General features: G+C 53.2%; 54 non-coding genes across 54 annotated transcripts; all 54 read left to right on the forward strand.

Moving 5' to 3' along the window:
* Positions 1–67: 67 nt before the first annotated feature.
* On the forward strand, positions 68–183 carry LOC141260141 (U5 spliceosomal RNA). Its single transcript, XR_012318900.1, has one exon. It is a non-coding gene; the product is annotated as a U5 spliceosomal RNA (small nuclear RNA).
* Positions 184–515: 332 nt separating this feature from the next.
* On the forward strand, positions 516–631 carry LOC141260975 (U5 spliceosomal RNA). Its single transcript, XR_012319688.1, has one exon. It is a non-coding gene; the product is annotated as a U5 spliceosomal RNA (small nuclear RNA).
* A 332-nt stretch (positions 632–963) lies between these two features.
* On the forward strand, positions 964–1,079 carry LOC141260976 (U5 spliceosomal RNA). Its single transcript, XR_012319689.1, has one exon. It is a non-coding gene; the product is annotated as a U5 spliceosomal RNA (small nuclear RNA).
* A 332-nt stretch (positions 1,080–1,411) lies between these two features.
* On the forward strand, positions 1,412–1,527 carry LOC141261043 (U5 spliceosomal RNA). Its single transcript, XR_012319753.1, has one exon. It is a non-coding gene; the product is annotated as a U5 spliceosomal RNA (small nuclear RNA).
* A 1,923-nt stretch (positions 1,528–3,450) lies between these two features.
* LOC141260977 (U5 spliceosomal RNA) lies at positions 3,451–3,566 on the forward strand. The gene has a single exon (XR_012319690.1). It is a non-coding gene; the product is annotated as a U5 spliceosomal RNA (small nuclear RNA).
* A 332-nt stretch (positions 3,567–3,898) lies between these two features.
* LOC141260131 (U5 spliceosomal RNA) lies at positions 3,899–4,014 on the forward strand. Its single transcript, XR_012318890.1, has one exon. It is a non-coding gene; the product is annotated as a U5 spliceosomal RNA (small nuclear RNA).
* Positions 4,015–4,334: 320 nt separating this feature from the next.
* On the forward strand, positions 4,335–4,450 carry LOC141260978 (U5 spliceosomal RNA). The gene has a single exon (XR_012319691.1). It is a non-coding gene; the product is annotated as a U5 spliceosomal RNA (small nuclear RNA).
* A 332-nt stretch (positions 4,451–4,782) lies between these two features.
* LOC141260104 (U5 spliceosomal RNA) lies at positions 4,783–4,898 on the forward strand. The gene has a single exon (XR_012318863.1). It is a non-coding gene; the product is annotated as a U5 spliceosomal RNA (small nuclear RNA).
* A 332-nt stretch (positions 4,899–5,230) lies between these two features.
* On the forward strand, positions 5,231–5,346 carry LOC141260120 (U5 spliceosomal RNA). Its single transcript, XR_012318880.1, has one exon. It is a non-coding gene; the product is annotated as a U5 spliceosomal RNA (small nuclear RNA).
* A 332-nt stretch (positions 5,347–5,678) lies between these two features.
* On the forward strand, positions 5,679–5,794 carry LOC141260220 (U5 spliceosomal RNA). The gene has a single exon (XR_012318979.1). It is a non-coding gene; the product is annotated as a U5 spliceosomal RNA (small nuclear RNA).
* Positions 5,795–6,126: 332 nt separating this feature from the next.
* Positions 6,127–6,242, forward strand: LOC141260979 (U5 spliceosomal RNA). Its single transcript, XR_012319692.1, has one exon. It is a non-coding gene; the product is annotated as a U5 spliceosomal RNA (small nuclear RNA).
* A 332-nt stretch (positions 6,243–6,574) lies between these two features.
* Positions 6,575–6,690, forward strand: LOC141260357 (U5 spliceosomal RNA). Its single transcript, XR_012319114.1, has one exon. It is a non-coding gene; the product is annotated as a U5 spliceosomal RNA (small nuclear RNA).
* Positions 6,691–7,022: 332 nt separating this feature from the next.
* LOC141260980 (U5 spliceosomal RNA) lies at positions 7,023–7,138 on the forward strand. Its single transcript, XR_012319693.1, has one exon. It is a non-coding gene; the product is annotated as a U5 spliceosomal RNA (small nuclear RNA).
* Positions 7,139–7,470: 332 nt separating this feature from the next.
* Positions 7,471–7,586, forward strand: LOC141259816 (U5 spliceosomal RNA). The gene has a single exon (XR_012318584.1). It is a non-coding gene; the product is annotated as a U5 spliceosomal RNA (small nuclear RNA).
* Positions 7,587–7,918: 332 nt separating this feature from the next.
* On the forward strand, positions 7,919–8,034 carry LOC141260245 (U5 spliceosomal RNA). Its single transcript, XR_012319003.1, has one exon. It is a non-coding gene; the product is annotated as a U5 spliceosomal RNA (small nuclear RNA).
* Positions 8,035–8,366: 332 nt separating this feature from the next.
* On the forward strand, positions 8,367–8,482 carry LOC141260981 (U5 spliceosomal RNA). The gene has a single exon (XR_012319694.1). It is a non-coding gene; the product is annotated as a U5 spliceosomal RNA (small nuclear RNA).
* A 332-nt stretch (positions 8,483–8,814) lies between these two features.
* LOC141260099 (U5 spliceosomal RNA) lies at positions 8,815–8,930 on the forward strand. Its single transcript, XR_012318858.1, has one exon. It is a non-coding gene; the product is annotated as a U5 spliceosomal RNA (small nuclear RNA).
* A 332-nt stretch (positions 8,931–9,262) lies between these two features.
* Positions 9,263–9,378, forward strand: LOC141259772 (U5 spliceosomal RNA). Its single transcript, XR_012318540.1, has one exon. It is a non-coding gene; the product is annotated as a U5 spliceosomal RNA (small nuclear RNA).
* A 332-nt stretch (positions 9,379–9,710) lies between these two features.
* Positions 9,711–9,826, forward strand: LOC141260982 (U5 spliceosomal RNA). Its single transcript, XR_012319695.1, has one exon. It is a non-coding gene; the product is annotated as a U5 spliceosomal RNA (small nuclear RNA).
* A 332-nt stretch (positions 9,827–10,158) lies between these two features.
* On the forward strand, positions 10,159–10,274 carry LOC141260441 (U5 spliceosomal RNA). Its single transcript, XR_012319192.1, has one exon. It is a non-coding gene; the product is annotated as a U5 spliceosomal RNA (small nuclear RNA).
* Positions 10,275–10,606: 332 nt separating this feature from the next.
* On the forward strand, positions 10,607–10,722 carry LOC141260511 (U5 spliceosomal RNA). Its single transcript, XR_012319260.1, has one exon. It is a non-coding gene; the product is annotated as a U5 spliceosomal RNA (small nuclear RNA).
* Positions 10,723–11,054: 332 nt separating this feature from the next.
* LOC141260105 (U5 spliceosomal RNA) lies at positions 11,055–11,170 on the forward strand. Its single transcript, XR_012318864.1, has one exon. It is a non-coding gene; the product is annotated as a U5 spliceosomal RNA (small nuclear RNA).
* A 332-nt stretch (positions 11,171–11,502) lies between these two features.
* Positions 11,503–11,618, forward strand: LOC141260132 (U5 spliceosomal RNA). The gene has a single exon (XR_012318891.1). It is a non-coding gene; the product is annotated as a U5 spliceosomal RNA (small nuclear RNA).
* A 332-nt stretch (positions 11,619–11,950) lies between these two features.
* Positions 11,951–12,066, forward strand: LOC141260201 (U5 spliceosomal RNA). Its single transcript, XR_012318960.1, has one exon. It is a non-coding gene; the product is annotated as a U5 spliceosomal RNA (small nuclear RNA).
* A 332-nt stretch (positions 12,067–12,398) lies between these two features.
* On the forward strand, positions 12,399–12,514 carry LOC141260845 (U5 spliceosomal RNA). Its single transcript, XR_012319565.1, has one exon. It is a non-coding gene; the product is annotated as a U5 spliceosomal RNA (small nuclear RNA).
* Positions 12,515–12,846: 332 nt separating this feature from the next.
* LOC141259691 (U5 spliceosomal RNA) lies at positions 12,847–12,962 on the forward strand. Its single transcript, XR_012318461.1, has one exon. It is a non-coding gene; the product is annotated as a U5 spliceosomal RNA (small nuclear RNA).
* A 332-nt stretch (positions 12,963–13,294) lies between these two features.
* LOC141260316 (U5 spliceosomal RNA) lies at positions 13,295–13,410 on the forward strand. Its single transcript, XR_012319073.1, has one exon. It is a non-coding gene; the product is annotated as a U5 spliceosomal RNA (small nuclear RNA).
* A 332-nt stretch (positions 13,411–13,742) lies between these two features.
* Positions 13,743–13,858, forward strand: LOC141259700 (U5 spliceosomal RNA). The gene has a single exon (XR_012318470.1). It is a non-coding gene; the product is annotated as a U5 spliceosomal RNA (small nuclear RNA).
* Positions 13,859–14,190: 332 nt separating this feature from the next.
* LOC141260983 (U5 spliceosomal RNA) lies at positions 14,191–14,306 on the forward strand. The gene has a single exon (XR_012319696.1). It is a non-coding gene; the product is annotated as a U5 spliceosomal RNA (small nuclear RNA).
* Positions 14,307–14,642: 336 nt separating this feature from the next.
* On the forward strand, positions 14,643–14,758 carry LOC141260335 (U5 spliceosomal RNA). The gene has a single exon (XR_012319092.1). It is a non-coding gene; the product is annotated as a U5 spliceosomal RNA (small nuclear RNA).
* A 332-nt stretch (positions 14,759–15,090) lies between these two features.
* On the forward strand, positions 15,091–15,206 carry LOC141260985 (U5 spliceosomal RNA). The gene has a single exon (XR_012319698.1). It is a non-coding gene; the product is annotated as a U5 spliceosomal RNA (small nuclear RNA).
* Positions 15,207–15,538: 332 nt separating this feature from the next.
* LOC141260039 (U5 spliceosomal RNA) lies at positions 15,539–15,654 on the forward strand. Its single transcript, XR_012318801.1, has one exon. It is a non-coding gene; the product is annotated as a U5 spliceosomal RNA (small nuclear RNA).
* Positions 15,655–15,986: 332 nt separating this feature from the next.
* Positions 15,987–16,102, forward strand: LOC141260464 (U5 spliceosomal RNA). Its single transcript, XR_012319215.1, has one exon. It is a non-coding gene; the product is annotated as a U5 spliceosomal RNA (small nuclear RNA).
* Positions 16,103–16,434: 332 nt separating this feature from the next.
* On the forward strand, positions 16,435–16,550 carry LOC141260084 (U5 spliceosomal RNA). Its single transcript, XR_012318844.1, has one exon. It is a non-coding gene; the product is annotated as a U5 spliceosomal RNA (small nuclear RNA).
* A 332-nt stretch (positions 16,551–16,882) lies between these two features.
* Positions 16,883–16,998, forward strand: LOC141260986 (U5 spliceosomal RNA). Its single transcript, XR_012319699.1, has one exon. It is a non-coding gene; the product is annotated as a U5 spliceosomal RNA (small nuclear RNA).
* Positions 16,999–17,330: 332 nt separating this feature from the next.
* Positions 17,331–17,446, forward strand: LOC141260987 (U5 spliceosomal RNA). Its single transcript, XR_012319700.1, has one exon. It is a non-coding gene; the product is annotated as a U5 spliceosomal RNA (small nuclear RNA).
* Positions 17,447–17,778: 332 nt separating this feature from the next.
* On the forward strand, positions 17,779–17,894 carry LOC141260514 (U5 spliceosomal RNA). Its single transcript, XR_012319263.1, has one exon. It is a non-coding gene; the product is annotated as a U5 spliceosomal RNA (small nuclear RNA).
* Positions 17,895–18,226: 332 nt separating this feature from the next.
* On the forward strand, positions 18,227–18,342 carry LOC141260767 (U5 spliceosomal RNA). The gene has a single exon (XR_012319488.1). It is a non-coding gene; the product is annotated as a U5 spliceosomal RNA (small nuclear RNA).
* A 332-nt stretch (positions 18,343–18,674) lies between these two features.
* Positions 18,675–18,790, forward strand: LOC141260496 (U5 spliceosomal RNA). The gene has a single exon (XR_012319246.1). It is a non-coding gene; the product is annotated as a U5 spliceosomal RNA (small nuclear RNA).
* A 332-nt stretch (positions 18,791–19,122) lies between these two features.
* Positions 19,123–19,238, forward strand: LOC141259728 (U5 spliceosomal RNA). The gene has a single exon (XR_012318498.1). It is a non-coding gene; the product is annotated as a U5 spliceosomal RNA (small nuclear RNA).
* Positions 19,239–19,570: 332 nt separating this feature from the next.
* On the forward strand, positions 19,571–19,686 carry LOC141259833 (U5 spliceosomal RNA). Its single transcript, XR_012318601.1, has one exon. It is a non-coding gene; the product is annotated as a U5 spliceosomal RNA (small nuclear RNA).
* Positions 19,687–20,018: 332 nt separating this feature from the next.
* On the forward strand, positions 20,019–20,134 carry LOC141260489 (U5 spliceosomal RNA). The gene has a single exon (XR_012319239.1). It is a non-coding gene; the product is annotated as a U5 spliceosomal RNA (small nuclear RNA).
* Positions 20,135–20,466: 332 nt separating this feature from the next.
* On the forward strand, positions 20,467–20,582 carry LOC141260988 (U5 spliceosomal RNA). The gene has a single exon (XR_012319701.1). It is a non-coding gene; the product is annotated as a U5 spliceosomal RNA (small nuclear RNA).
* Positions 20,583–20,914: 332 nt separating this feature from the next.
* On the forward strand, positions 20,915–21,030 carry LOC141260356 (U5 spliceosomal RNA). The gene has a single exon (XR_012319113.1). It is a non-coding gene; the product is annotated as a U5 spliceosomal RNA (small nuclear RNA).
* A 332-nt stretch (positions 21,031–21,362) lies between these two features.
* Positions 21,363–21,478, forward strand: LOC141259817 (U5 spliceosomal RNA). Its single transcript, XR_012318585.1, has one exon. It is a non-coding gene; the product is annotated as a U5 spliceosomal RNA (small nuclear RNA).
* A 332-nt stretch (positions 21,479–21,810) lies between these two features.
* LOC141260989 (U5 spliceosomal RNA) lies at positions 21,811–21,926 on the forward strand. The gene has a single exon (XR_012319702.1). It is a non-coding gene; the product is annotated as a U5 spliceosomal RNA (small nuclear RNA).
* Positions 21,927–22,258: 332 nt separating this feature from the next.
* LOC141260990 (U5 spliceosomal RNA) lies at positions 22,259–22,374 on the forward strand. Its single transcript, XR_012319703.1, has one exon. It is a non-coding gene; the product is annotated as a U5 spliceosomal RNA (small nuclear RNA).
* Positions 22,375–22,706: 332 nt separating this feature from the next.
* On the forward strand, positions 22,707–22,822 carry LOC141260328 (U5 spliceosomal RNA). The gene has a single exon (XR_012319085.1). It is a non-coding gene; the product is annotated as a U5 spliceosomal RNA (small nuclear RNA).
* Positions 22,823–23,154: 332 nt separating this feature from the next.
* LOC141260505 (U5 spliceosomal RNA) lies at positions 23,155–23,270 on the forward strand. The gene has a single exon (XR_012319254.1). It is a non-coding gene; the product is annotated as a U5 spliceosomal RNA (small nuclear RNA).
* Positions 23,271–23,602: 332 nt separating this feature from the next.
* LOC141259917 (U5 spliceosomal RNA) lies at positions 23,603–23,718 on the forward strand. Its single transcript, XR_012318684.1, has one exon. It is a non-coding gene; the product is annotated as a U5 spliceosomal RNA (small nuclear RNA).
* A 332-nt stretch (positions 23,719–24,050) lies between these two features.
* LOC141259871 (U5 spliceosomal RNA) lies at positions 24,051–24,166 on the forward strand. Its single transcript, XR_012318639.1, has one exon. It is a non-coding gene; the product is annotated as a U5 spliceosomal RNA (small nuclear RNA).
* Positions 24,167–24,498: 332 nt separating this feature from the next.
* On the forward strand, positions 24,499–24,614 carry LOC141260991 (U5 spliceosomal RNA). Its single transcript, XR_012319704.1, has one exon. It is a non-coding gene; the product is annotated as a U5 spliceosomal RNA (small nuclear RNA).
* A 326-nt stretch (positions 24,615–24,940) lies between these two features.
* On the forward strand, positions 24,941–25,056 carry LOC141260116 (U5 spliceosomal RNA). The gene has a single exon (XR_012318876.1). It is a non-coding gene; the product is annotated as a U5 spliceosomal RNA (small nuclear RNA).
* A 332-nt stretch (positions 25,057–25,388) lies between these two features.
* On the forward strand, positions 25,389–25,504 carry LOC141259818 (U5 spliceosomal RNA). The gene has a single exon (XR_012318586.1). It is a non-coding gene; the product is annotated as a U5 spliceosomal RNA (small nuclear RNA).
* The last annotated feature ends 319 nt before the right edge of the window (positions 25,505–25,823 follow it).

Raw genomic sequence — 25,823 nt, forward strand, 5'->3', positions numbered from 1 at the left:
GTGGTCTCCCTGGGCCAAGGGAGGGCTGCGGCCATGGCGGTAGGTCGGGAGGAGGCCCTTGCCCAATATACTCTGGCTTCTCTTCAGAACGTAAAAATCTTTTGCCTTTTACTAAAAATTTCCGTGGAGAGGAGCAAAACTGAGTTTTGTGGCAATTTTTGCATGCTCCAGCTTGCTGGGGCTTCCTTCATTTGGTTGAACAACAGAATGAGAGGGGGGTGGGCTTTCAGTGGGAGACTGAATCCTGTGGTTGGTTGGGAGGTGGCCCTCATTTGAATATTGTGGCCATGGACGGCCCCCTTCTGGGGAGCTGGAAGTGTAAGTGACGCTCTGGCAGCAGGATGGACCAGAACATGGAGCAGCCTATGGAAGATGATGGGCTGTCGCCCGGCTGGCTGTGTGTTGCCCTTTTTGTTTTTCCATCCCCAAAGGCCGCAGCCTCTTCTAGGTGGTCTCCCTGGGCCAAGGGAGGGCTGCGGCCATGGCGGTAGGTCGGGAGGAGGCCCTTGCCCAGTATACTCTGGCTTCTCTTCAGAACGTAAAAATCTTTCGCCTTTTACTAAAGATTTCCGTGGAGAGGAGCAAAACTGAGTTTTGTGGCAATTTTTGCATGCTCCAGCTTGCTGGGGCTTCCTTCATTTGGTTGAACAACAGAATGAGTGGGGGGTGGGCTTTCAGTGGGAGACTGAATCCTGTGGTTGGTTGGGAGGTGGCCCTCATTTGAATATTGTGGCCATGGACGGCCCCCTTCTGGGGAGCTGGAAGTGTAAGTGACGCTCTGGCAGCAGGATGGACCAGAACATGGAGCAGCCTATGGAAGATGATGGGCTGTCGCCCGGCTGGCTGTGTGTTGCCCTTTTTGTTTTTCCATCCCCAAAGGCCACAGCCTCTTCTAGGTGGTCTCCCTGGGCCAAGGGAGGGCTGCGGCCATGGCGGTAGGTCGGGAGGAGGCCCTTGCCCAGTATACTCTGGCTTCTCTTCAGAACGTAAAAATCTTTCGCCTTTTACTAAAGATTTCCGTGGAGAGGAGCAAAACTGAGTTTTGTGGCAATTTTTGCATGCTCCAGCTTGCTGGGGCTTCCTTCATTTGGTTGAACAACAGAATGAGTGGGGGGTGGGCTTTCAGTGGGAGACTGAATCCTGTGGTTGGTTGGGAGGTGGCCCTCATTTGAATATTGTGGCCATGGACGGCCCCCTTCTGGGGAGCTGGAAGTGTAAGTGACGCTCTGGCAGCAGGATGGACCAGAACATGGAGCAGCCTATGGAAGATGATGGGCTGTCGCCCGGCTGGCTGTGTGTTGCCCTTTTTGTTTTTCCATCCCCAAAGGCCGCAGCCTCTTCTAGGTGGTCTCCCTGGGCCAAGGGAGGGCTGCGGCCATGGCGGTAGGTCGGGAGGAGGCCCTTGCCCAGTATACTCTGGCTTCTCTTCAGAACGTAAAAATCTTTTGCCTTTTACTAAAGATTTCCGTGGAGAGGAGCAAAACTGAGTTTTGTGGCAATTTTTGCATGCTCCAGCTTGCTGGGGCTTCCTTCATTTGGTTGAATCATAGAATAATAGAATGGTAGAGTTGGAAGGGACCTCCTGGGTCATCTGGTCCAACCCCCTGCTCAAAGCAGGATTCACTAAATCATCTCAGACAGATGTCTGTCCAGCCTCTGTTTGAAGACGTCCATTGAAGGGGAACTCACCACCTCTCGTGGCAGCCTGTTCCACTCATTAATCACCCTAACTGTCAAAAAGTTTTTTCTTATATCTAATCTGTGTCTCCTCCCATTTAGTTTCATCCCATTGCTTCTAGTCTTTCCTTGTGCAAATGAGAATAAAGATGATCCTTCTACAATGTGACAGCCCTTGACATATTTGTAGACAGCTATTAAGTCTCCTCTCAGTCTTCTTTTTTGCAAGCTAAACATTCCCAAATCCTGCAACCGTTCCTCATAGGACATGGTTTGCAGACCAGTCACCATTCTGGTCGCTCTTCTCTGAACTTGCTCCAGTTTGTCTATGTCTTTTTTAAAATGTGGTGCCCAAAACTGTACACAGTATTCCAGATGAGGTCTGACCAAAGAGGAGTAAAGACCGATAATGACTTCACGTGATCTAGACTGTATGCTTCTGTTAATACATCCCAGAATTGTATTTGCCTTTTTTGCTGCTGCATCACACTGTTGACTCATGTTCAGTCTATGATCTATTAGTATACCTAAGTCTTTTTCACATGTACTGTTGCTTAGCTCTATTCCTCCCATTCTGTATATGCTTTTTTCATTTTTATTGCCCAGATGTAGTACTTTGCATTTTTCCCTGTTAAAAACCATTCTGTTGGTTGCTGCCCACTGCTCCAGTTTATTTAGGTCTTTTTGAATCCTCTCTCTCTCTTCTCTAGTATTAGCTATCCCTCCTAGCTTTGTGTCATCAGCAAATTTAATCAGTTTACCCTCAATTCCTTCATCTAAATCATTAATAAAGATGTTGAACAATACAGGTCCCAGGACGGAGCCCTGTGGTACCCCACTTGAGACATTCATCCAGCTGGATGTGAAGCCATTTACAACCACCCTTTGAGTCCGATCACGAAGCCAGTTATGAATCCACCTAACAGTTGCCTGGCCCATTGCATACTTGGTCATTTTTTCAATAAGGATGGTGTGAGATACTTTGTCAAATGCTTTGCTGAAGTCAAGATATACTATATCTACAGCATTTCCCTGATCCACCCAGTCAGTGATTCTGTCATAGAAGGAAATTAAGTTAGTATGACATGACTTGTTAGTTACAAACCCATGCTGACTCTGGTTAATCACTTCATTCTTATCCATGTACTTACATACATGTTGTTTAATAATTTGTTCAAAGATCTTTCCTGGTATAGAAGTCAGACTCACCGGCCTATAGTTCCCTGGGTCCACCTTCTTCCCCTTTTTGAAGATAGGAACAACATTTGCTCTTCTCCAGTCTTCTGGGACTTCTCCTGTTCTCCAAGAATTTTCAAAGATTATGGAGAGTGGTTCTAAAATTTCTTCTATGATCTCCTTCAGTACTCTGGGGTGTAATTCATCTGGACCTGGAGACTTGAACTCATTTATGTTAGCTAAATATTCCCTCACAATCTTTCTGTTTACAGATAACTTGGACAACAGAATGAGTGGGCGGTGGGCTTTCAGTGGGAGACTGAATCCTGTGGTTGGTTGGGAGGTGGCCCTCATTTGAATATTGTGGCCATGGACGGCCCCCTTCTGGGGAGCTGGAAGTGTAAGTGACGCTCTGGCAGCAGGATGGACCAGAACATGGAGCAGCCTATGGAAGATGATGGGCTGTCGCCCGGCTGGCTGTGTGTTGCCCTTTTTGTTTTTCCATCCCCAAAGGCCGCAGCCTCTTCTAGGTGGTCTCCCTGGGCCAAGGGAGGGCTGCGGCCATGGCGGTAGGTCGGGAGGAGGCCCTTGCCCAGTATACTCTGGCTTCTCTTCAGAACGTAAAAATCTTTCGCCTTTTACTAAAGATTTCCGTGGAGAGGAGCAAAACTGAGTTTTGTGGCAATTTTTGCATGCTCCAGCTTGCTGGGGCTTCCTTCATTTGGTTGAACAACAGAATGAGTGGGGGGTGGGCTTTCAGTGGGAGACTGAATCCTGTGGTTGGTTGGGAGGTGGCCCTCATTTGAATATTGTGGCCATGGACGGCCCCCTTCTGGGGAGCTGGAAGTGTAAGTGACGCTCTGGCAGCAGGATGGACCAGAACATGGAGCAGCCTATGGAAGATGATGGGCTGTCGCCCGGCTGGCTGTGTGTTGCCCTTTTTGTTTTTCCATCCCCAAAGGCCGCAGCCTCTTCTAGGTGGTCTCCCTGGGCCAAGGGAGGGCTGCGGCCATGGCGGTAGGTCGGGAGGAGGCCCTTGCCCAGTATACTCTGGCTTCTCTTCAGAACGTAAAAATCTTTCGCCTTTTACTAAAAATTTCCGTGGAGAGGAGCAAAACTGAGTTTTGTGGCAATTTTTGCATGCTCCAGCTTGCTGGGGCTTCCTTCATTTGGTTGAACAACAGAATGAGTGGGGGGTGGGCTTTCAGTGGGAGACTGAATCCTGTGGTTGGTTGGGAGGTGGCCCTCATTTGAATATTGTGGCCATGGACGGCCCCCTTCTGGGGAGCTGGAAGTGTAAGTGACGCTCTGGCAGCAGGATGGAGCAGCCTATGGAAGATGATGGGCTGTCGCCCGGCTGGCTGTGTGTTGCCCTTTTTGTTTTTCCATCCCCAAAGGCCGCAGCCTCTTCTAGGTGGTCTCCCTGGGCCAAGGGAGGGCTGCGGCCATGGCGGTAGGTCGGGAGGAGGCCCTTGCCCAGTATACTCTGGCTTCTCTTCAGAACGTAAAAATCTTTCGCCTTTTACTAAAGATTTCCGTGGAGAGGAGCAAAACTGAGTTTTGTGGCAATTTTTGCATGCTCCAGCTTGCTGGGGCTTCCTTCATTTGGTTGAACAACAGAATGAGTGGGGGGTGGGCTTTCAGTGGGAGACTGAATCCTGTGGTTGGTTGGGAGGTGGCCCTCATTTGAATATTGTGGCCATGGACGGCCCCCTTCTGGGGAGCTGGAAGTGTAAGTGACGCTCTGGCAGCAGGATGGACCAGAACATAGAGCAGCCTATGGAAGATGATGGGCTGTCGCCCGGCTGGCTGTGTGTTGCCCTTTTTGTTTTTCCATCCCCAAAGGCCGCAGCCTCTTCTAGGTGGTCTCCCTGGGCCAAGGGAGGGCTGCGGCCATGGCGGTAGGTCGGGAGGAGGCCCTTGCCCAGTATACTCTGGCTTCTCTTCAGAACGTAAAAATCTTTCGCCTTTTGCTAAAGATTTCCGTGGAGAGGAGCAAAACTGAGTTTTGTGGCAATTTTTGCATGCTCCAGCTTGCTGGGGCTTCCTTCATTTGGTTGAACAACAGAATGAGTGGGGGGTGGGCTTTCAGTGGGAGACTGAATCCTGTGGTTGGTTGGGAGGTGGCCCTCATTTGAATATTGTGGCCATGGACAGCCCCCTTCTGGGGAGCTGGAAGTGTAAGTGACGCTCTGGCAGCAGGATGGACCAGAACATGGAGCAGCCTATGGAAGATGATGGGCTGTCGCCCGGCTGGCTGTGTGTTGCCCTTTTTGTTTTTCCATCCCCAAAGGCCGCAGCCTCTTCTAGGTGGTCTCCCTGGGCCAAGGGAGGGCTGCGGCCATGGCGGTAGGTCGGGAGGAGGCCCTTGCCCAGTATACTCTGGCTTCTCTTCAGAACGTAAAAATCTTTCGCTTTTTACTAAAGATTTCCGTGGAGAGGAGCAAAACTGAGTTTTGTGGCAATTTTTGCATGCTCCAGCTTGCTGGGGCTTCCTTCATTTGGTTGAACAACAGAATGAGTGGGGGGTGGGCTTTCAGTGGGAGACTGAATCCTGTGTTTGGTTGGGAGGTGGCCCTCATTTGAATATTGTGGCCATGGACGGCCCCCTTCTGGGGAGCTGGAAGTGTAAGTGACGCTCTGGCAGCAGGATGGACCAGAACATGGAGCAGCCTATGGAAGATGATGGGCTGTCGCCCGGCTGGCTGTGTGTTGCCCTTTTTGTTTTTCCATCCCCAAAGGCCGCAGCCTCTTCTAGGTGGTCTCCCTGGGCCAAGGGAGGGCTGCGGCCATGGCGGTAGGTCGGGAGGAGGCCCTTGCCCAGTATACTCTGTCTTCTCTTCAGAACGTAAAAATCTTTCGCCTTTTACTAAAGATTTCCGTGGAGAGGAGCAAAACTGAGTTTTGTGGCAATTTTTGCATGCTCCGGCTTGCTGGGGCTTCCTTCATTTGGTTGAACAACAGAATGAGTGGGGGGTGGGCTTTCAGTGGGAGACTGAATCCTGTGGTTGGTTGGGAGGTGGCCCTCATTTGAATATTGTGGCCATGGACGGCCCCCTTCTGGGGAGCTGGAAGTGTAAGTGACGCTCTGGCAGCAGGATGGACCAGAACATGGAGCAGCCTATGGAAGATGATGGGCTGTCGCCCGGCTGGCTGTGTGTTGCCCTTTTTGTTTTTCCATCCCCAAAGGCCGCAGCCTCTTCTAGGTGGTCTCCCTGGGCCAAGGGAGGGATGCGGCCATGGCGGTAGGTCGGGAGGAGGCCCTTGCCCAGTATACTCTGGCTTCTCTTCAGAACGTAAAAATCTTTCGCCTTTTACTAAAGATTTCCGTGGAGAGGAGCAAAACTGAGTTTTGTGGCAATTTTTGCATGCTCCAGCTTGCTGGGGCTTCCTTCATTTGGTTGAACAACAGAATGAGTGGGGGGTGGGCTTTCAGTGGAAGACTGAATCCTGTGGTTGGTTGGGAGGTGGCCCTCATTTGAATATTGTGGCCATGGACGGCCCCCTTCTGGGGAGCTGGAAGTGTAAGTGACGCTCTGGCAGCAGGATGGACCAGAACATTGAGCAGCCTATGGAAGAAGATGGGCTGTCGCCCGGCTGGCTGTGTGTTGCCCTTTTTGTTTTTCCATCCCCAAAGGCCGCAGCCTCTTCTAGGTGGTCTCCCTGGGCCAAGGGAGGGCTGCGGCCATGGCGGTAGGTCGGGAGGAGGCCCTTGCCTAGTATACTCTGGTTTCTCTTCAGAACGTAAAAATCTTTCGCCTTTTGCTAAAGATTTCCGTGGAGAGGAGCAAAACTGAGTTTTGTGGCAATTTTTGCATGCTCCAGCTTGCTGGGGTTTCCTTCATTTGGTTGAACAACAGAATGAGTGGGGGGTGGGCTTTTAGTGGGAGACTGAATCCTGTGGTTGATTGGGAGGTGGCCCTCATTTGAATATTGTGGCCATGGACGGCCCCCTTCTGGGGAGCTGGAAGTGTAAGTGACGCTCTGGCAGCAGGATGGACCAGAACATGGAGGAGCCTATGGAAGATGATGGGCTGTCGCCCGGCTGGCTGTGTGTTGCCCTTTTTGTTTTTCCATCCCCAAAGGCCGCAGCCTCTTCTAGGTGGTCTCCCTGGGCCAAGGGAGGGCTGCGGCCATGGCGGTAGGTCGGGAGGAGGCCCTTGCCCAGTATACTCTGGCTTCTCTTCAGAACGTAAAAATCTTTCGCCTTTTACTAAAGATTTCCGTGGAGAGGAGCAAAACTGAGTTTTGTGGCAATTTTTGCATGCTCCAGCTTGCTGGGGCTTCCTTCATTTGGTTGAACAACAGAATGAGTGGGGGGTGGGCTTTCAGTGGGAGACTGAATCCTGTGGTTGGTTGGGAGGTGGCCCTCATTTGAATATTGTGGCCATGGACGGCCCCCTTCTGGGGAGCTGGAAGTGTAAGTGACGCTCTGGCAGCAGGATGGACCAGAACATGGAGCAGCCTATGGAAGATGATGGGCTGTCGCCCGGCTGGCTGTGTGTTGCCCTTTTTGTTTTTCCATCCCCAAAGGCCGCAGCCTCTTCTAGGTGGTCTCCCTGGGCCAAGGGAGGGCTGCGGCCATGGCTGTAGGTCGGGAGGAGGCCCTTGCCCAGTATACTCTGGCTTCTCTTCAGAATGTAAAAATCTTTCGCCTTTTACTAAAGATTTCCGTGGAGAGGAGCAAAACTGAGTTTTGTGGCAATTTTTGCATGCTCCAGCTTGCTGGGGCTTCCTTCATTTGGTTGAACAACAGAATGAGTGGGGGGTGGGCTTTCAGTGGGAGACTGAATCCTGTGGTTGGTTGGGAGGTGGCCCTCATTTGAATATTGTGGCCATGGACGGCCCCCTTCTGGGGAGCTGGAAGTGTAAGTGACGCTCTGGCAGCAGGATGGACCAGAACATGGAGCAGCCTATGGAAGAAGATGGGCTGTCGCCCGGCTGGCTGTGTGTTGCCCTTTTTGTTTTTCCATCCCCAAAGGCCGCAGCCTCTTCTAGGTGGTCTCCCTGGGCCAAGGGAGGGCTGCGGCCATGGCGGTAGGTCGGGAGGAGGCCCTTGCCCAGTATACTCCGGCTTCTCTTCAGAACGTAAAAATCTTTCGCCTTTTGCTAAAGATTTCCGTGGAGAGGAGCAAAACTGAGTTTTGTGGCAATTTTTGCATGCTCCAGCTTGCTGGGGCTTCCTTCATTTGGTTGAACAACAGAATGAGTGGGGGGTGGGCTTTCAGTGGGAGACTGAATCCTGTGGTTGATTGGGAGGTGGCCCTCATTTGAATATTGTGGCCATGGACGGCCCCCTTCTGGGGAGCTGGAAGTGTAAGTGACGCTCTGGCAGCAGGATGGACCAGAACATGGAGGAGCCTATGGAAGATGATGGGCTGTCGCCCGGCTGGCTGTGTGTTGCCCTTTTTGTTTTTCCATCCCCAAACGCCGCAGCCTCTTCTAGGTGGTCTACCTGGGCCAAGGGAGGGCTGCGGCCATGGCGCTAGGTCGGGAGGAGGCCCTTGCCCAGTATACTCTGGCTTCTCTTCAGAACGTAAAAATCTTTCGCCTTTTACTAAAGATTTCCGTGGAGAGGAGCAAAACTGAGTTTTGTGGCAATTTTTGCATGCTCCAGCTTGCTGGGGCTTCCTTCATTTGGTTGAACAACAGAATGAGTGGGGGGTGGGCTTTCAGTGGGAGACTGAATCCTGTGGTTGGTTGGGAGGTGGCCCTCATTTGAATATTGTGGCCATGGACGGCCCCCTTCTGGGGAGCTGGAAGTGTAAGTGACGCTCTGGCAGCAGGATGGACCAGAACATGGAGCAGCCTATGGAAGATGATGGGCTGTCGCCCGGCTGGCTGTGTGTTGCCCTTTTTGTTTTTCCATCCCCAAAGGCCGCAGCCTCTTCTAGGTGGTCTCCCTGGGCCAAGGGAGGGCTGCGGCCATGGCTGTAGGTCGGGAGGAGGCCCTTGCCCAGTATACTCTGGCTTCTCTTCAGAATGTAAAAATCTTTCGCCTTTTACTAAAGATTTCCGTGGAGAGGAGCAAAACTGAGTTTTGTGGCAATTTTTGCATGCTCCAGCTTGCTGGGGATTCCTTCATTTGGTTGAACAACAGAATGAGTGGGGGATGGGCTTTCAGTGGGAGACTGAATCCTGTGGTTGGTTGGGAGGTGGCCCTCATTTGAATATTGTGGCCATGGACGGCCCCCTTCTGGGGAGCTGGAAGTGTAAGTGACGCTCTGTCAGCAGGATGGACCAGAACATTGAGCAGCCTATGGAAGATGATGGGCTGTCGCCCGGCTGGCTGTGTGTTGCCCTTTTTGTTTTTCCATCCCCAAAGGCCGCAGCCTCTTCTAGGTGGTCTCCCTGGGCCAAGGGAGGGCTGCGGCCATGGCGGTAGGTCGGGAGGAGGCCCTTGCCCAGAATACTCTGGCTTCTCTTCAGAACTTAAAAATCTTTCGCCTTTTACTAAAGATTTCCGTGGAGAGGAGCAAATCTGAGTTTTGTGTCAATTTTTGCATGCTCCAGCTTGCTGGGGCTTCCTTCATTTGGTTGAACAACAGAATTAGTGAGGGGTGGGCTTTCAGTGGGAGACTGAATCCTGTGGTTGGTTGGGAGGTGGCCCTCATTTGAATATTGTGGCCATGGACGGCCCCCTTCTGGGGAGCTGGAAGTGTAAGTGACGCTCTGGCAGCAGGATGGACCAGAACATGGAGCAGCCTATGGAAGATGATGGGCTGTCGCCCGGCTGGCTGTGTGTTGCCCTTTTTGTTTTTCCATCCCCAAAGGCCGCAGCCTCTTCTAGGTGGTCTCCCTGGGCCAAGGGAGGGCTGCGGCCATGGCGGTAGGTCGGGAGGAGGCCCTTGCCCAGTATACTCTGGCTTCTCTTCAGAACGTAAAAATCTTTCGCCTTTTACTAAAGATTTCCGTGGAGAGGAGCAAAACTGAGTTTTGTGGCAATTTTTGCATGCTCCAGCTTGCTGGGGCTTCCTTCATTTGGTTGAACAACAGAATGAGTGGGGGGTGGGCTTTCAGTGGGAGACTGAATCCTGTGGTTGGTTGGGAGGTGGCCCTCATTTGAATATTGTGGCCATGGACGGCCCCCTTCTGGGGAGCTGGAAGTGTAAGTGACGCTCTGGCAGCAGGATGGACCAGAACATGGAGCAGCCTATGGAAGATGATGGGCTGTCGCCCGGCTGGCTGTGTGTTGCCCTTTTTGTTTTTCCATCCCCAAAGGCCGCAGCCTCTTCTAGGTGGTCTCCCTGGGCCAAGGGAGGGCTGCGGCCATGGCGGTAGGTCGGGAGGAGGCCCTTGCCCAGTATACTCTGGCTTCTCTTCAGAACGTAAAAATCTTTCACCTTTTGCTAAAGATTTCCGTGGAGAGGAGCAAAACTGAGTTTTGTGGCAATTTTTGCATGCTCCAGCTTGCTGGGGCTTCCTTCATTTGGTTGAACAACAGAATGAGTGGGGGGTGGGCTTTCAGTGGGAGACTGAATCCTGTGGTTGATTGGGAGGTGGCCCTCATTTGAATATTGTGGCCATGGACGGCCCCCTTCTGGGGAGCTGGAAGTGTAAGTGACGCTCTGGCAGCAGGATGGACCAGAACATGGAGCAGCCTATGGAAGATGATGGGCTGTCGCCCGGCTGGCTGTGTGTTGCCCTTTTTGTTTTTCCATCCCCAAAGGCCGCAGCCTCTTCTAGGTGGTCTCCCTGGGCCAAGGGAGGGCTGCGGCCATGGCGGTAGGTCTGGAGGAGGCCCTTGCCCAGAATACTCTGGCTTCTCTTCAGAAGTTAAAAATCTTTCGCCTTTTGCTAAAGATTTCCGTGGAGAGGAGCAAAACTGAGTTTTGTGGCAATTTTTGCATGCTCCAGCTTGCTGGGGCTTCCTTCATTTGGTTGAACAACAGAATGAGTGGGGGGTGGGCTTTCAGTGGGAGACTGAATCCTGTGGTTGGTTGGGAGGTGGCCCTCATTTGAATATTGTGGCCATGGACGGCCCCCTTCTGGGGAGCTGGAAGTGTAAGTGACGCTCTGGCAGCAGGATGGACCAGAATATGGAGCAGCCTATGGAACATGATGGGCTGTCGCCCGGCTGGCTGTGTGTTGCCCTTTTTGTTTTTCCATCCCCAAAGGCCGCAGCCTCTTTTAGGTGGTCTCCCTGGGCCAACGGAGGGCTGCGGCCATGGCGGTAGGTCGGGAGGAGGCCCTTGCCCAGTATACTCTGGCTTCTCTTCAGAACGTAAAAATCTTTCGCCTTTTGCTAAAGATTTCCGTGGAGAGGAGCAAAACTGAGTTTTGTGGCAATTTTTGCATGCTCCAGCTTGCTGGGGCTTCCTTCATTTGGTTGAACAACAGAATGAGTGGGGGGTGGGCTTTCAGTGGGAGACTGAATCCTGTGGTTGGTTGGGAGGTGGCCCTCATTTGAATATTGTGGCCATGGACGGCCCCCTTCTGGGGAGCTGGAAGTGTAAGTGACGCTCTGGCAGCAGGATGGACCAGAACATGGAGCAGCCTATGGAAGATTCTGGGCTGTCGCCCGGCTGGCTGTGTGTTGCCCTTTTTGTTTTTCCATCCCCAAAGGCCGCAGCCTCTTCTAGGTGGTCTCCCTGGGCCAAGGGAGCTCTGCGGCCATGGCGGTAGGTCGGGAGGAGGCCCTTGCCCAGTATACTCTGGCTTCTCTTCAGAACGTAAAAATCTTTCGCCTTTTACTAAAAATTTCCGTGGAGAGGAGCAAAACTGAGTTTTGTGGCAATTTTTGCATGCTCCAGCTTGCTGGGGCTTCCTTCATTTGGTTGAACAACAGAATGAGTGGGGGGTGGGCTTTCAGTGGGAGACTGAATCCTGTGGTTGGTTGGGAGGTGGCCCTCATTTGAATATTGTGGCCATGGACGGCCCCCTTCTGGGGAGCTGGAAGTGTAAGTGACGCTCTGGCAGCAGGATGGACCAGAACATGGAGCAGCCTATGGAAGATGATGGGCTGTCACCCGGCTGGCTGTGTGTTGCCCTTTTTGTTTTTCCATCCCCAAAGGCCGCAGCCTCTTCTAGGTGGTCTCCATGGGCCAAGGGAGGGCTGCGGCCATGGCGGTAGGTCGGGAGGAAGCCCTTGCCCAGTAAACTCTGGCTTCTCTTCAGAACGTAAAAATCTTTCGCCTTTTACTAAAGATTTCCGTGGAGAGGAGCAAAACTGAATTTTGTGGCAATTTTTGCATGCTCCAGCTTGCTGGGGCTTTCTTCATTTGGTTGAACAACAGAATGAGTGGGGGGTGGGCTTTCAGTGGGAGACTGAATCCTGTGGTTGGTTGGGAGGTGGCCCTCATTTGAATATTGTGGCCATGGACGGCCCCCTTCTGGGGAGCTGGAAGTGTAAGTGACGCTCTGGCAACAGGATGGACCAGAACATGGAGCAGCCTATGGAAGATGATGGGCTGTCGCCCGGCTGGCTGTGTGTTGCCCTTTTTGTTTTTCCATCCCCAAAGGCCGCAGCCTCTTCTAGGTGGTCTCCCTGGGCCAAGGGAGGGCTGTGGCCATGGCGGTAGGTCGGGAGGAGGCCCTTGCCCAGTATACTCTGGCTTCTCTTCAGAACGTAAAAATCTTTCGCCTTTTACTAAAGATTTCCGTGGAGAGGAGCAAAACTGAGTTTTGTGGCAATTTTTGCATGCTCCAACTTGCTGGGGCTTCCTTCATTTGGTTGAACAACAGAATGAGTGGGGGGTGGGCTTTCAGTGGGAGACTGAATCCTGTGGTTGGTTGGGAGGTGGCCCTCATTTGAATATTGTGGCCATGGACGGCCCCCTTCTGGGGAGCTGGAAGTGTAAGTGACGCTCTGGCAGCAGGATGGACCAGAACATGGAGCAGCCTATGGAAGATGATGGGCTGTCGCCCGGCTGGCTGTGTGTTGCCCTTTTTGTTTTTCCATCCCCAAAGGCCGCAGCCTCTTCTAGGTGGTCTCCCTGGGCCAAGGGAGGGCTGCTTCCATGGCGGTAGGTCGGGAGGAGGCCCTTGCCCAGTATACTCTGGCTTCTCTTCAGAACGTAAAAATCTTTCGCCTTTTACTAAAGATTTCCGTGAAGAGGAGCAAATCTGAGTTTTGTGGCAATTTTTGCATGCTCCAGCTTGCTGGGGCTTCCTTCATTTGGTTGAACAACAGAATGAGTGGGGGGTGGGCTTTCAGTGGGAGACTGAATCCTGTGGTTGGTTGGGAGGTGGCCCTCATTTGAATATTGTGGCCATGGACGGCCCCCTTCTGGGGAGCTGGAAGTGTAAGTGACGCTCTGGCAGCAGGATGGACCAGAACATGGAGCAGCCTATGGAAGATGATGGGCTGTTGCCCGGCTGGCTGTGTGTTGCCCTTTTTGTTTTTCCATCCCCAAAGGCCGCAGCCTCTTCTAGGTGGTCTCCCTGGGCCAAGGGAGGGCTGCGGCCATGGCGGTAGGTCGGGAGGAGGCCCTTGCCCAGTATACTCTGGCTTCTCTTCAGAATGTAAAAATCTTTCGCTTTTTACTAAAGATTTCCGTGGAGAGGAGCAAAACTGAGTTTTGTGGAAATTTTTGAATGCTCCAGCTTGCTGGGGCTTCCTTCATTTGGTTGAACAACAGAATGAGTGGGGGGTGGGCTTTCAGTGGGAGACTGAATCCTGTGGTTGGTTGGGAGGTGGCCCTCATTTGAATATTGTGGCCATGGACGGCCCCCTTCTGGGGAGCTGGAAGTGTAAGTGACGCTCTGGCAGCAGGATGGACCAGAACATGGAGCAGCCTATGGAAGATGATGGGCTGTCGCCCGGCTGGCTGTGTGTTGCCTTTTTTGTTTTTCCATCCCCAAAGGCCGCAGCCTCTTCTAGGTGGTCTCCCTGGGCCAAGGGAGGGCTGCGGCCATGGCGGTAGGTCGGGAGGAGGCCCTTGCCCAGTATACTCTGGCTTCTCTTCAGAACGTAAAAATCTTTCGTCTTTTACTAAAGATTTCCGTGGAGAGGAGCAAAACAGAGTTTTGTGCCAATTTTTGCATGCTCCAGCTTGCTGGGGCTTCCTTCATTTGGTTGAACAACAGAATGAGTGGGGGGTGGGCTTTCAGTGGGAGACTGAATCCTGTGGTTGGTTGGGAGGTGGCCCTCATTTGAATATTGTGGCCATGGACGGCCCCCTTCTGGGGAGCTGGAAGTGTAAGTGACGCTCTGGCAGCAGGATGGACCAGAACATGGAGCAGCCTATGGAAGATGATGGGCTGTCGCCCGGCTGGCTGTGTGTTGCCCTTTTTGTTTTTCCATCCCCAAAGGCCGCAGCCTCTTCTAGGTGGTCTCCCTGGGCCAAGGGAGGGCTGCGGCCATGGCGGTAGGTCGGGAGGAGGCCCTTGCCCAGTATACTCTGGCTTCTCTTCAGAACGTAAAAATCTTTCGCCTTTTACTAAAGATTTCCGTGGAGAGGAGCAAAACTGAGTTTTGTGGCAATTTTTGCATGCTCCAGCTTGCTGGGGCTTCCTTCATTTGGTTAAACAACAGAATGAGTGGGGGGTGGGCTTTCAGTGGGAGACTGAATCCTGTGGTTGGTTGGTTGGGAGGTGGCCCTCATTTGAATATTGTGGCCATGGACGGCCCCCTTCTGGGGAGCTGGAAGTGTAAGTGACGCTCTGGCAGCAGGATGGACCAGAACATGGAGCAGCCTATGGAAGATGATGGGCTGTCGCCCGGCTGGCTGTGTGTTGCCCTTTTTGTTTTTCCATCCCCAAAGGCCGCAGCCTCTTCTAGGTGGTCTCCCTGGGCCAAGGGAGGGCTGCGGCCATGGCGGTAGGTCGGGAGGAGGCCCTTGCCCAGTATACTCTGGCTTCTCTTCAGAACGTAAAAATCTTCCGCCTTTTACTAAAGATTTCCGTGGAGAGGAGCAAAACTGAGTTTTGTGGCAATTTTTGTATGCTCCAGCTTGCTGGGGCTTCCTTCATTTGGTTGAACAACAGAATGAGTGGGGGGTGGGCTTTCAGTGGGAGACTGAATCCTGTGGTTGTTTGGGAGGTGGCCCTCATTTGATTATTGTGGCCATGGACGGCCCCCTTCTGGGGAGCTGGAAGTGTAAGTGACGCTCTGGCAGCAGGATGGACCAGAACATGGAGCAGCCTATGGAAGATGATGGGCTGTCGCCCGGCTGGCTGTGTGTTGCCCTTTTTGTTTTTCCATCCCCAAAGGCCGCAGCCTCTTCTAGGTGGTCTCCCTGGGCCAAGGGAGGGCTGCGGCCATGGCGGTAGGTCGGGAGGAGGCCCTTGCCCAGTATACTCTGGCTTCTCTTCAGAACGTAAAAATCTTTCGCCTTTTACTAAAGATTTCCGTGGAGAGGAGCAAAACTGAGTTTTGTGGCAATTTTTGCATGCTCCAGCTTGCTGGGGCTTCCTTCATTTGGTTGAACAACAGAATGAGTGGGGGGTGGGCTTTCAGTGGGAGACTGAATCCTGTGGTTGGTTGGGAGGTGGCCCTCATTTGAATATTGTGGCCATGGACGGCACCCTTCTGGGAAGCTGGAAGTGTAAGTGACGATCTGGCAGCAGGATGGACCAGAACATGGAGCAGCCTATGGAAGATGATGGGCTGTCGCCCGGCTGGCTGTGTGTTGCTCTTTTTGTTTTTCCATCCCCAAAGGCCGCAGCCTCTTCTAGGTGGTCTCCCTGGGCCAAGGGAGGGCTGCGGCCATGGCGGTAGGTCGGGAGGAGGCCCTTGCCCAGTATACTCTGGCTTCTCTTCAGAACGTAAAAATCTTTCGCCTTTTACTAAAGATTTCTGTGGAGAGGAGCAAAACTGAGTTTTGTGGCAATTTTTGCATGCTCCAGCTTGCTGGGGCTTCCTTCATTTGGTTGAACAACAGAATGAGTGGGGGGTGGGCTTTCAGTGGGAGACTGAATCCTGTGGTTGGTTGGGAGGTGGCCCTCATTTGAATATTGTGGCCATGGACGGACCCCTTCTGGGGAGCTGGAAGTGTAAGTGACGCTCTGGCAGCAGGATGGACCAGAACATGGAGCAGCCTATGGAAGATGATGGGCTGTCGCCCGGCTGGCTGTGTGTTGCCCTTTTTGTTTTTCCATCCCCAAAGGCCGCAGCCTCTTCTAGTTGGTCTCCCTGGGCCAAGGGAGGGCTGCGGCCATGGCGGTAGGTCGGGAGGAGGCCCTTGCCCAGTATACTCTGGCTTCTCTTCAGAACGTAAAAATCTTTCGCCTTTTACTAAAGATTTCCGTGGAGAGGAGGAAAACTGAGTTTTGTGGCAATTTTTCCATACTCCAGCTTGCTGGGGCTTCCTTCATTTGGTTGAACAACAGAATGAGTGGGGGGTGGGCTTTCAGTGGGAGACTGAATCCTGTGGTTGGTTGGGAGGTGGCCCTCATTTGAATATTGTGGCCATGGACGGCCCCCTTCTGGGGAGCTGGAAGTGTAAGTGACGCTCTGGCAGCAGGATGGACCAGAACATGGAGCAGCCTATGGAAGATGATGGGCTGTCGCCCGGCTGGCTGTGTGTTGCCCTTTTTGTTTTTCCATCCCCAAAGGCCGCAGCCTCTTCTAGGTGGTCTCCCTGGGCCAAGGGAGGGCTGCGGCCATGGCGGTAGGTCGGGAGGAGGCCCTTGCCCAGTATACTCTGGCTTCTCTTCAGAACGTAAAAATCTTTCGCCTTTTACTAAAGATTTCCATGGAGAGGAGCAAAACTGAGTTTTGTGGCAATTTTTGCATGCTCCAGCTTGCTGGGGCTTCCTTCATTTGGTTGAACAACAGAATGAGTGGGGGGTGAGCTTTCAGTGGGAGACTGAATCCTGTGGTTGGTTGGGAGGTGGCTCTCATTTGAATATTGTGGCCATGGACGGCCCCCTTTTGGAGAGCTGGAAGTGTAAGTGACGCTCTGGCAGCAGGATGGACCAGAACATGGAGCAGCCTATGGAAGATGATGGGCTGTCACCCGGCTGGCTGTGTGTTGCCCTTTTTGTTTTTCCATCCCCAAAGGCCGCAGCCTCTTCTAGGTGGTCTCCCTGGGCCAAGGGAGGGCTGCGGCCATGGCGGTAGGTCGGGAGGAGGCCCTTGCCCAGTATACTCTGGCTTCTCTTCAGAACGTAAAAATCTTTCGCCTTTTACTAAAGATTTCCGTGGAGAGGAGCAAAACTGAGTTTTGTGGCAATTTTTGCATGCTCCAGCTTGCTGGGGCTTCCTTCATTTGGTTGAACAACAGAATGAGTGGGGGGTGGGCTTTCAGTGGGAGACTGAATCCTGTGGTTGGTTGGGAGGTGGCCCTCATTTGAATATTGTGGCCATGGACGGCCCCCTTCTGGGGAGCTGGAAGTGTAAGTGACGCTGTGGCAGCAGGATGGACCAGAACATGGAGCAGCCTATGGAAGATGATGGGCTGTCGCCCGGCTGGCTGTGTGTTGCCCTTTTTGTTTTTCCATCCCCAAAGGCCGCAGCCTCTTCTAGGTGGTCTCCCTGGGCCAAGGGAGGGCTGCGGCCATGGCGGTAGGTCGGGAGGAGTCCTTTGCCCAGTATACTCTGGCTTCTCTTCAGAACGTAAAAATCTTTCGCCTTTTACTAAAGATTTCCGTGGAGAGGAGCAAAACTGAGTTTTGTGGCAATTTTTGCATGCTCCAGCTTGCTGGGGCTTCCTTCATTTGGTTAAACAACAGAATGAGTGGGGGGTGGGCTTTCAGTGGGAGACTGAATCCTGTGGTTGGTTGGGAGGTGGCCCTCATTTGAATATTGTGGCCATGGACGGCCCCCTTCTGGGGAGCTGGAAGTGTAAGTGACGCTCTGGCAGCAGGATGGACCAGAACATGGAGCAGCCTATGGAAGATGATGGGCTGTCGCCCGGCTGGCTGTGTGTTGCCCTTTTTGTTTTTCCATCCCCAAAGGCCGCAGCCTCTTCTAGGTGGTCTCCCTGGGCCAAGGGAGGGCTGCGGCCATGGCGGTAGGTCGGGAGGAGGCCCTTGCCCAGTATACTCTGGCTTTTCTTCAGAACGTAAAAATCTTTCGCCTTTTACTAAAGGTTTCTGTGGAGAGGAGCAAAACTGATTTTTTTGGCAATTTTTGCATGCTCCAGCTTGCTGGGGCTTCCTTCATTTGGTTGAACAACTGAATGAGTGGGGGGTGGGCTTTCAGTGGGAGACTGAATCCTGTGGTTGGTTGGGAGGTGGCCCTCATTTGAATATTGTGGCCATGGACGGCCCCCTTCTGGGGAGCTGGTAGTGTAAGTGACGCTCTGGCAGCAGGATGGACCAGAACATGGAGCAGCCTATGGAAGATGATGGGCTGTCGCCCGGCTGGCTGTGTGTTGCCCTTTTTGTTTTTCCATCCCCAAAGGCCGCAGCCTCTTCTAGGTGGGCTCCCTGGGCCAAGGGAGGGCTGCGGCCATGGCGGTAGGTCGGGAGGAGGCCCTTGCCCAGTATACTCTGGCTTCTCTTCAGAACGTAAAAATCTTTCGCCTTTTACTAAAGATTTCCGTGGAGAGGAGCAAAACTGAGTTTTTTGGCAATTTTTGCATGCTCCAGCTTGCTGGGGCTTCCTTCATTTGGTTGAACAACAGAATGAGTGGGGGGTGGGCTTTCAGTGGGAGACTGAATCCTGTGGTTGGTTGGGAGGTGGCCCTCATTTGAATATTGTGGCCATGGACGGCCCCCTTCTGGGGAGCTGGAAGTGTAAGTGACGCTCTGGCAGCAGGATGGACCAGAACATGGAGCAGCCTATGGAAGATGATGGGCTGTCGCCCGGCTGGCTGTGTGTTGCCCTTTTTGTTTTTCCATCCCCAAAGGCCGCAGCCTCTTCTAGGTGGTCTCCCTGGGCCAAGGGAGGGCTGCGGCCATGGCGGTAGGTCGGGAGGAGGCCCTTGCCCAGTATACTCTGGCTTCTCTTCAGAACGTAAAAATTTTTCGCCTTTTACTAAAGATTTCCGTGGAGAGGAGCAAAACTGAGTTTTGTGGCAATATTTGCATGTTCCAGGTTGCTGAGGCTTCTTTCATTTGGTTGAACAACAGAATGAGTGGGGGGTGGGCTTTCAGTGGGAGACTGAATCCTGTGGTTGGTTGGGAGGTGGCCCTCATTTGAATATTGTGGCCATGGACGGCCCCCTTCTGGGGAGCTGGAAGTGTAAGTAACGCTCTGGCAGCAGGATGGACCAGAACATGGAGCAGCCTATGGAAGATGATGGGCTGTCACCCGGCTGGCTGTGTGTTGCCCTTTTTGTTTTTCCATCCCCAAAGGCCGCAGCCTATTCTAGGTGGTCTCCCTGGGCCAAGGGAGGGCTGCGGCCATGGCGGTAGGTCTGGAGGAGGCCCTTGCCCAGTATACTCTGGCTTCTCTTCAGGACGTAAAAATCTTTCGCCTTTTACTAAAGATTTCCGTGGAGAGGAGCAAAACTGAGTTTTGTGGCAATTTTTGCATGCTCCAGCTTGCTGGGGCTTCCTTCATTTGGTTGAACAACAGAATGAGTGGGGGGTGGGCTTTCAGTGGGAGACTGAATCCTGTGGTTGGTTGGGAGGTGGCCCTCATTTGAATATTGTGGCCATGGACGGCCCCCTTCTGGGGAGCTGGAAGTGTAAGTGACGCTCTGGCAGCAGGATGGACCAGAACATGGAGCAGCCTATGGAAGATGATGGGCTGTCGCCCGGCTGGCTGTGTGTTGCCCTTTTTGTTTTTCCATCCCCAAAGGCCGCAGCCTCTTCTAGGTGGTCTCCCTGGGCCAAGGTAGGGCTGCGGCCATGGCGGTAGGTCGGGAGGAGGCCCTTGCCCAGTATTCTCTGGCTTCTCTTCAGAACGTAAAAATCTTTCGCCTTTTACTAAAGATTTCCGTGGAGAGGAGCAAAACTGAGTTTTGTGGCAATTTTTGCATGCTCCAGTTTGCTGGGGCTTCCTTCATTTGGTTGAACAACAGAATGAGTGGGGGGTGGGCTTTCAGTGGGAGACTGAATCCTGTGGTTGGTTGGGAGGTGGCCCTCATTTGAATATTGTGGCCATGGACGGCCCCCTTCTGGGGAGCTGGAAGTGTAAGTGACGCTCTGGCAGCAGGATGGACCAGAACATGGAGCAGCCTATGGAAGATGATGGGCTGTCGCCCGGCTGGCTGTGTGTTGCCCTTTTTGTTTTTCCATCCCCAAAGGCCGCAGCCTCTTCTAGGTGGTCTCCCTGGGCCAAGGGAGGGCTGCGGCCATGGCGGTAGGTCGGGAGGAGGCCCTTGCCCAGTATACTCTGGCTTCTCTTCAGAATGTAAAAATCTTTCGCCTTTAACTAAAGATTTCCGTGGAGAGGAACAAAACTGAGTTTTGTGGCAATTTTTGCATGCTCCAGCTTGCTGGGGCTTCCTTCATTTGGTTGAACAACAGAATGAGGGGGGGGTGGTCTTTCAGTGGGAGACTGAATCCTGTGGTTGGTTGGGAGGTGGCCCTCATTTGAATATTGTGGCCATGGACGGCCCTCTTCTGGGGAGCTGGAAGTGTAAGTGACGCTCTGGCAGCAGGATGGACCAGAACATGGAGCAGCCTATGGAAGATGATGGGCTGTCGCCCGGCTGGCTGTGTGTTGCCCTTTTTGTTTTTCCATCCCCAAAGGTCGCAGCCTCTTCTAGGTGGTCTCCCTGGGCCAAGGGAGGGCTGCGGCCATGGCGGTAGGTCGGGAGGAGGCCCTTGCCCAGTATACTCTGGCTTCTCTTCAGAACGTAAAAATCTTTCGCCTTTTACTAAAGATTTCCGTGGAGAGGAGCAAAACTGAGTTTTGTGGCAATTTTTGCATGCTCCAGCTTGCTGGGGCTTCCTTCATTTGGTTGAACAACAGAATGAGTGGGGGGTGGGCTTTCAGTGGGAGACTGAATCCTGTGGTTGGTTGGGAGGTGGCCCTCATTTGAATATTGTGGCCATGGACGGCCCCCTTCTGGGGAGCTGGAAGTGTAAGTGACGCTCTGGCAGCAGGATGGACCAGAACATGGAGCAGCCTATGGAAGATGATGGGCTGTCGCCCGGCTGGCTGTGTGTTGCCCTTTTTGTTTTTCCATCCCCAAAGGCCGCAGCCTCTTCTAAGTGGTCATCCTGGGCCAAGGGAGGGCTGCGGCCATAGCGGTAGGTCGGGAGGAGGCCCTTGCCCAGTATACTCTGGCTTCTTTTCAGAACGTAAAAATCTTTCGCCTTTTAATAAAGATTTCCGTGGAGAGGAGCAAAACTGAGTTTTGTGGCAATTTTTGCATGCTCCAGCTTGCTGGGGCTTCCTTCATTTGGTTGAACAACAGAATGAGTGGGGGGTGGGCTTTCAGTGGGAGACTGAATCCTGTGGTTGGTTGGGAGGTGGTCCTAATTTGAATATTGTGGCCATGGACGGCCCCCTTCTGGGGAGCTGGAAGTGTAAGTGACGCTCTGGCAGCAGGATGGACCAGAACATGGAGCAGCCTATGGAAGATGATGGGCTGTCGCCCGGCTGGCTGTGTGTTGCCCTTTTTGTTTTTCCATCCCCAAAGGCCGCAGCCTCTTCTAGGTGGTCTCCCTGGGCCAAGGGAGGGCTGCGGCCATGGCGGTAGGTCGGGAGGAGGCCCTTGCCCAGTATACTCTGGCTTCTCTTCAGAATGTAAAAATCTTTCGCCTTTTACTAAAGATTTCCGTGGAGAGGAGCAAAACTGAGTTTTGTGGCAATTTTTGCATGCTCCAGCTTGCTGGGGCTTCCTTCATTTGGTTGAACAACAGAATGAGTGGGGGGTGGGCTTTCAGTGGGAGACTGAATCCTGTGGTTGGTTGGGAGGTGGCCCTCATTTGAATATTGTGGCCATGGACGGTCCCCTTCTGGGGAGCTGGAAGTGTAAGTGACGCTCTGGCAGCAGGATGGACCAGAACATGGAGCAGCCTATGGAAGATGATGGGCTGTCGCCCGGCTGGCTGTGTGTTGCCCTTTTTGTTTTTCCATCCCCAAAGGCCGCAGCCTCTTCTAGGTGGTCTCCCTGGGCCAAGGGAGGGCTGCGGCCATGGCGGTAGGTCGGGAGGAGGCCCTTGCCCAGTATACTCTGGCTTCTCTTCAGAACGTAAAAATCTTTCGCCTTTTACTAAAGATTTCCGTGGAGAGGAGCAAAACTGAGTTTTGTGGCAATTTTTGCATGCTCCAGCTTGCTGGGGCTTCCTTCATTTGGTTGAACAACAGAATGAGTGGGGGGTGGGCTTTCAGTGGGAGACTGAATCCTGTGGTTGGTTGGGAGGTGGCCCTCATTTGAATATTGTGGCCATGGACGGCCCCCTTCTGGGGAGCTGGAAGTGTAAGTGACGCTCTGGCAGCAGGATGGACCAGAACATGGAGCAGCCTATGGAAGATGATGGGCTGTCGCCCGGCTGGCTGTGTGTTGCCCTTTTTGTTTTTCCATCCCCAAAGGCCGCAGCCTCTTCTAGGTGGTCTCCCTGGGCCAAGGGAGGGCTGCGGCCATGGCGGTAGGTCGGGAGGAGGCCCTTGCCCAGTATACTCTGGCTTCTCTTCAGAACGTAAAAATCTTTCGCCTTTTACTAAAGATTTCCGTGGAGAGGAGCAAAACTGAGTTTTGTGGCAATTTTTGCATGCTCCAGCTTGCTGGGGCTTCCTTCATTTGGTTGAACAACAGAATGAGTGGGGGGTGGGCTTTCAGTGGGAGACTGAATCCTGTGGTTGGTTGGGAGGTGGCCCTCATTTGAATATTGTGGCCATGGACGGCCCCCTTCTGGGGAGCTGGAAGTGTAAGTGACGCTCTGGCAGCAGGATGGACCAGAACATGGAGCAGCCTATGGAAGATGATGGGCTGTCGCCCGGCTGGCTGTGTATTGCCCTTTTTGTTTTTCCATCCCCAAAGGCCGCAGCCTCTTCTAGGTGGTCTCCCTGGGCCAAGGGAGGGCTGCGGCCATGGCGGTAGGTCGGGAGGAGGCCCTTGCCCAGTATACTCTTACTTCTCTTCAGAACGTAAAAATCTTTCGCCTTTTACTAAAGATTTCCGTGGAGAGGAGCAAAACTGAGTTTTGTGGCAATTTTTGCATGCTCCAGCTTGCTGGGGCTTCTTTCATTTGGTTGAACAACAGAATGAGTGGGGGGTGGGCTTTCAGTGGGAGACTGAATCCTGTGGTTGGTTGGGAGGTGGCCCTCATTTGAATATTGTGGCCATGGACGGCCCCCTTCTGGGGAGCTGGAAGTGTAAGTGACGCTCTGGCAGCAGGATGGACCAGAACATGGAGCAGCCTATGGAAGATGATGGGCTGTCGCCCGGCTGGCTGTGTGTTGCCCTTTTTGTTTTTCCATCCCCAAAGGCCGCAGCCTCTTCTAGGTGGTCTCCCTGGGCCAAGGGAGGGCTGCGGCCATGGCGGTAGGTCGGGAGGAGGCCCTTGCCCAGTATACCCTGGCTTCTTTTCAGAACGTAAAAATCTTTCTCCTTTTACTAAAGATTTCCGTGGAGAGGAGCAAAACTGAGTTTTGTGGCAATTTTTGCATGCTCCAGCTTGCTGGGGCTTCCTTCATTTGGTTGAACAACAGAATGAGTGGGGGGTGGGCTTTCAGTGGGAGACTGAATCCTGTGGTTGGTTGGGAGGTGGCCCTCATTTGAATATTGTGGCCATGGACGGCCCCCTTCTGGGGAGCTGGAAGTGTAAGTGACGCTCTGGCAGCAGGATGGACCAGAACATGGAGCAGCCTATGGAAGATGATGGGCTGTCGCCCGGCTGGCTGTGTGTTGCCCTTTTTGTTTTTCCATCCCCAAAGGCCGCAGCCTCTTCTAGGTGGTCTCCCTGGGCCAAGGGAGGGCTGCGGCCATGGCGGTAGGTCGGGAGGAGGCCCTTGTCCAGTATACTCTGGCTTCTCTTCAGAACGTAAAAATTTTTCGCCTTTTACTAAAGATTTCCGTGGAGAGGAGCAAAGCTGAGTTTTGTTGCAATTTTTGCATGCTCCAGCTTGCTGGGGCTTCCTTCATTTGGTTGAACAACAGAATGAGTGGGGGGTGGGCTTTCAGTGGGAGACTGAATCCTGTGGTTGGTTGGGAGGTGGCCCTCATTTGAATATTGTGGCCATGGACGGCCCCCTTCTGGGGAGCTGGAAGTGTAAGTGACGCTCTGGCAGCAGGATGGACCAGAACATGAAGCAGCCTATGGAAGATGATGGGCTGTCGCCCGGCTGGCTGTGTGTTGCCCTTTTTGTTTTTCCATCCCCAAAGGCCGCAGCCTCTTCTAGGTGGTCTCCCTGGGCCAAGGGAGGGCTGCGGCCATGGCGGTAGGTCGGGAGGAGGCCCTTGCCCAGTATACTCTGGCTTCTCTTCAGAACGTAAAAATCTTTCGCCTTTTACTAAAGATTTCCGTGGAGAGGAGCAAAACTGAGTTTTGTGGCCATTTTTGTATGCTCCAGCTTGCTGGGGCTTCCTTCATTTGGTTGAACAACAGAATGAGTGGGGGGTGGGCTTTCAGTGGGAGACTGAATCCTGTGGTTGGTTGGGAGGTGGCCCTCATTTGAATATTGTGGCCATGGACGGCCCCCTTCTGGGGAGCTGGAAGTGTAAGTGACGCTCTGGCAGCAGGATGGACCAGAACATGGAGCAGCCTATGGAAGATGATGGGCTGTCGCCCGGCTGGCTGTGTGTTGCCCTTTTTGTTTTTCCATCCCCAAAGGCCGCAGCCTCTTCTAGGTGGTCTCCCTGGGCCAAGGGAGGGCTGCGGCCATGGCGGTAGGTCGGGAGGAGGCCCTTGCCCAGTATACTCTGGCTTCTCTTCAGAACGTAAAAATCTTTCGCCTTTTACTAAAGATTTCCGTGGAGAGGAGCAAAACTGAGTTTTGTGGCAATTTTTGCATGCTCCAGCTTGCTGGGGCTTCCTTCATTCGGTTGAACAACAGAATGAGTGGGGGGTGGGCTTTCAGTGGGAGACTGAATCCTGTGGTTGGTTGGGAGGTGGCCCTCATTTGAATATTGTGGCCATGGACGGCCCCCTTCTGGGGAGCTGGAAGTGTAAGTGACGCTCTGGCAGCAGGATGGACCAGAACATGGAGCAGCCTATGGAAGATGATGGGCTGTCGCCTGGCTGGCTGTGTGTTGCCCTTTTTCCATCCCCAAAGGCCGCAGCCTCTTCTAGGTGGTCTCCCTGGGCCAAGGGAGGGCTGCGGCCATGGCGGTAGGTCGGGAGGAGGCCCTTGCCCATTATACTCTGGCTTCTCTTCAGAACGTAAAAATCTTTCGCCTTTTACTAAAGATTTCCGTGGAGAGGAGGAAAACTGAGTTTTGTGGCAATTTTTGCATGCTCCAGCTTGCTGGGGCTTCCTTCATTTGGTTGAACAACAGAATGAGTGGGGGGTGGGCTTTCAGTGGGAGACTGAATCCTGTGGTTGGTTGGGAGGTGGCCCTCATTTGAATATTGTGGCCATGGACGGCCCCTTTCTGGGGAGCTGGAAGTGTAAGTGACGCTCTGGCAGCAGGATGGACCAGAACATGGAGCAGCCTATGGAAGATGATGGGCTGTCGCCCGGCTGGCTGTGTGTTGCCCTTTTTGTTTTTCCATCCCCAAAGGCCGCAGCCTCTTCTAGGTGGTCTCCCTGGGCCAAGGGAGGGCTGCGGCCATGGCGGTAGGTCGGGAGGAGGCCCTTGCCCAGTATACTCTGGCTTCTCTTCAGAATGTAAAAATCTTTCGCCTTTTACTAAAGATTTCCGTGGAGAGGAGCAAAACTGAGTTTTGTGGCAATTTTTGCATGCTCCAGCTTGCTGGGGCTTCCTTCATTTGGTTGAACAACAGAATGAGTGGGGGGTGGGCTTTCAGTGGGAGACTGAATCCTGTGGTTGGTTGGGAGGTGGCCCTCATTTGAATATTGTGGCCATGGACGGCCCCCTTCTGGGGAGCTGGAAGTGTAAGTGACGCTCTGGCAGCAGGATGGACCAGAACATGGAGCAGCCTATGGAAGATGATGGGCTGTCGCCCGGCTGGCTGTGTGTTGCCCTTTTTGTTTTTCCATCCCCAAAGGCCGCAGCCTCTTCTAGGTGGTCTCCCTGGGCCAAGGGAGGGCTGCGGCCATGGCGGTAGGTCGGGAGGAG

The sequence above is a fragment of the Phyllobates terribilis genome, unplaced genomic scaffold (assembly GCF_046119375.1).
Source record: "Phyllobates terribilis strain yellow unplaced genomic scaffold, ASM4611937v1 Scaffold_3__8_contigs__length_932513732, whole genome shotgun sequence".
NCBI classification, from domain to species: domain Eukaryota; kingdom Metazoa; phylum Chordata; class Amphibia; order Anura; family Dendrobatidae; genus Phyllobates; species Phyllobates terribilis.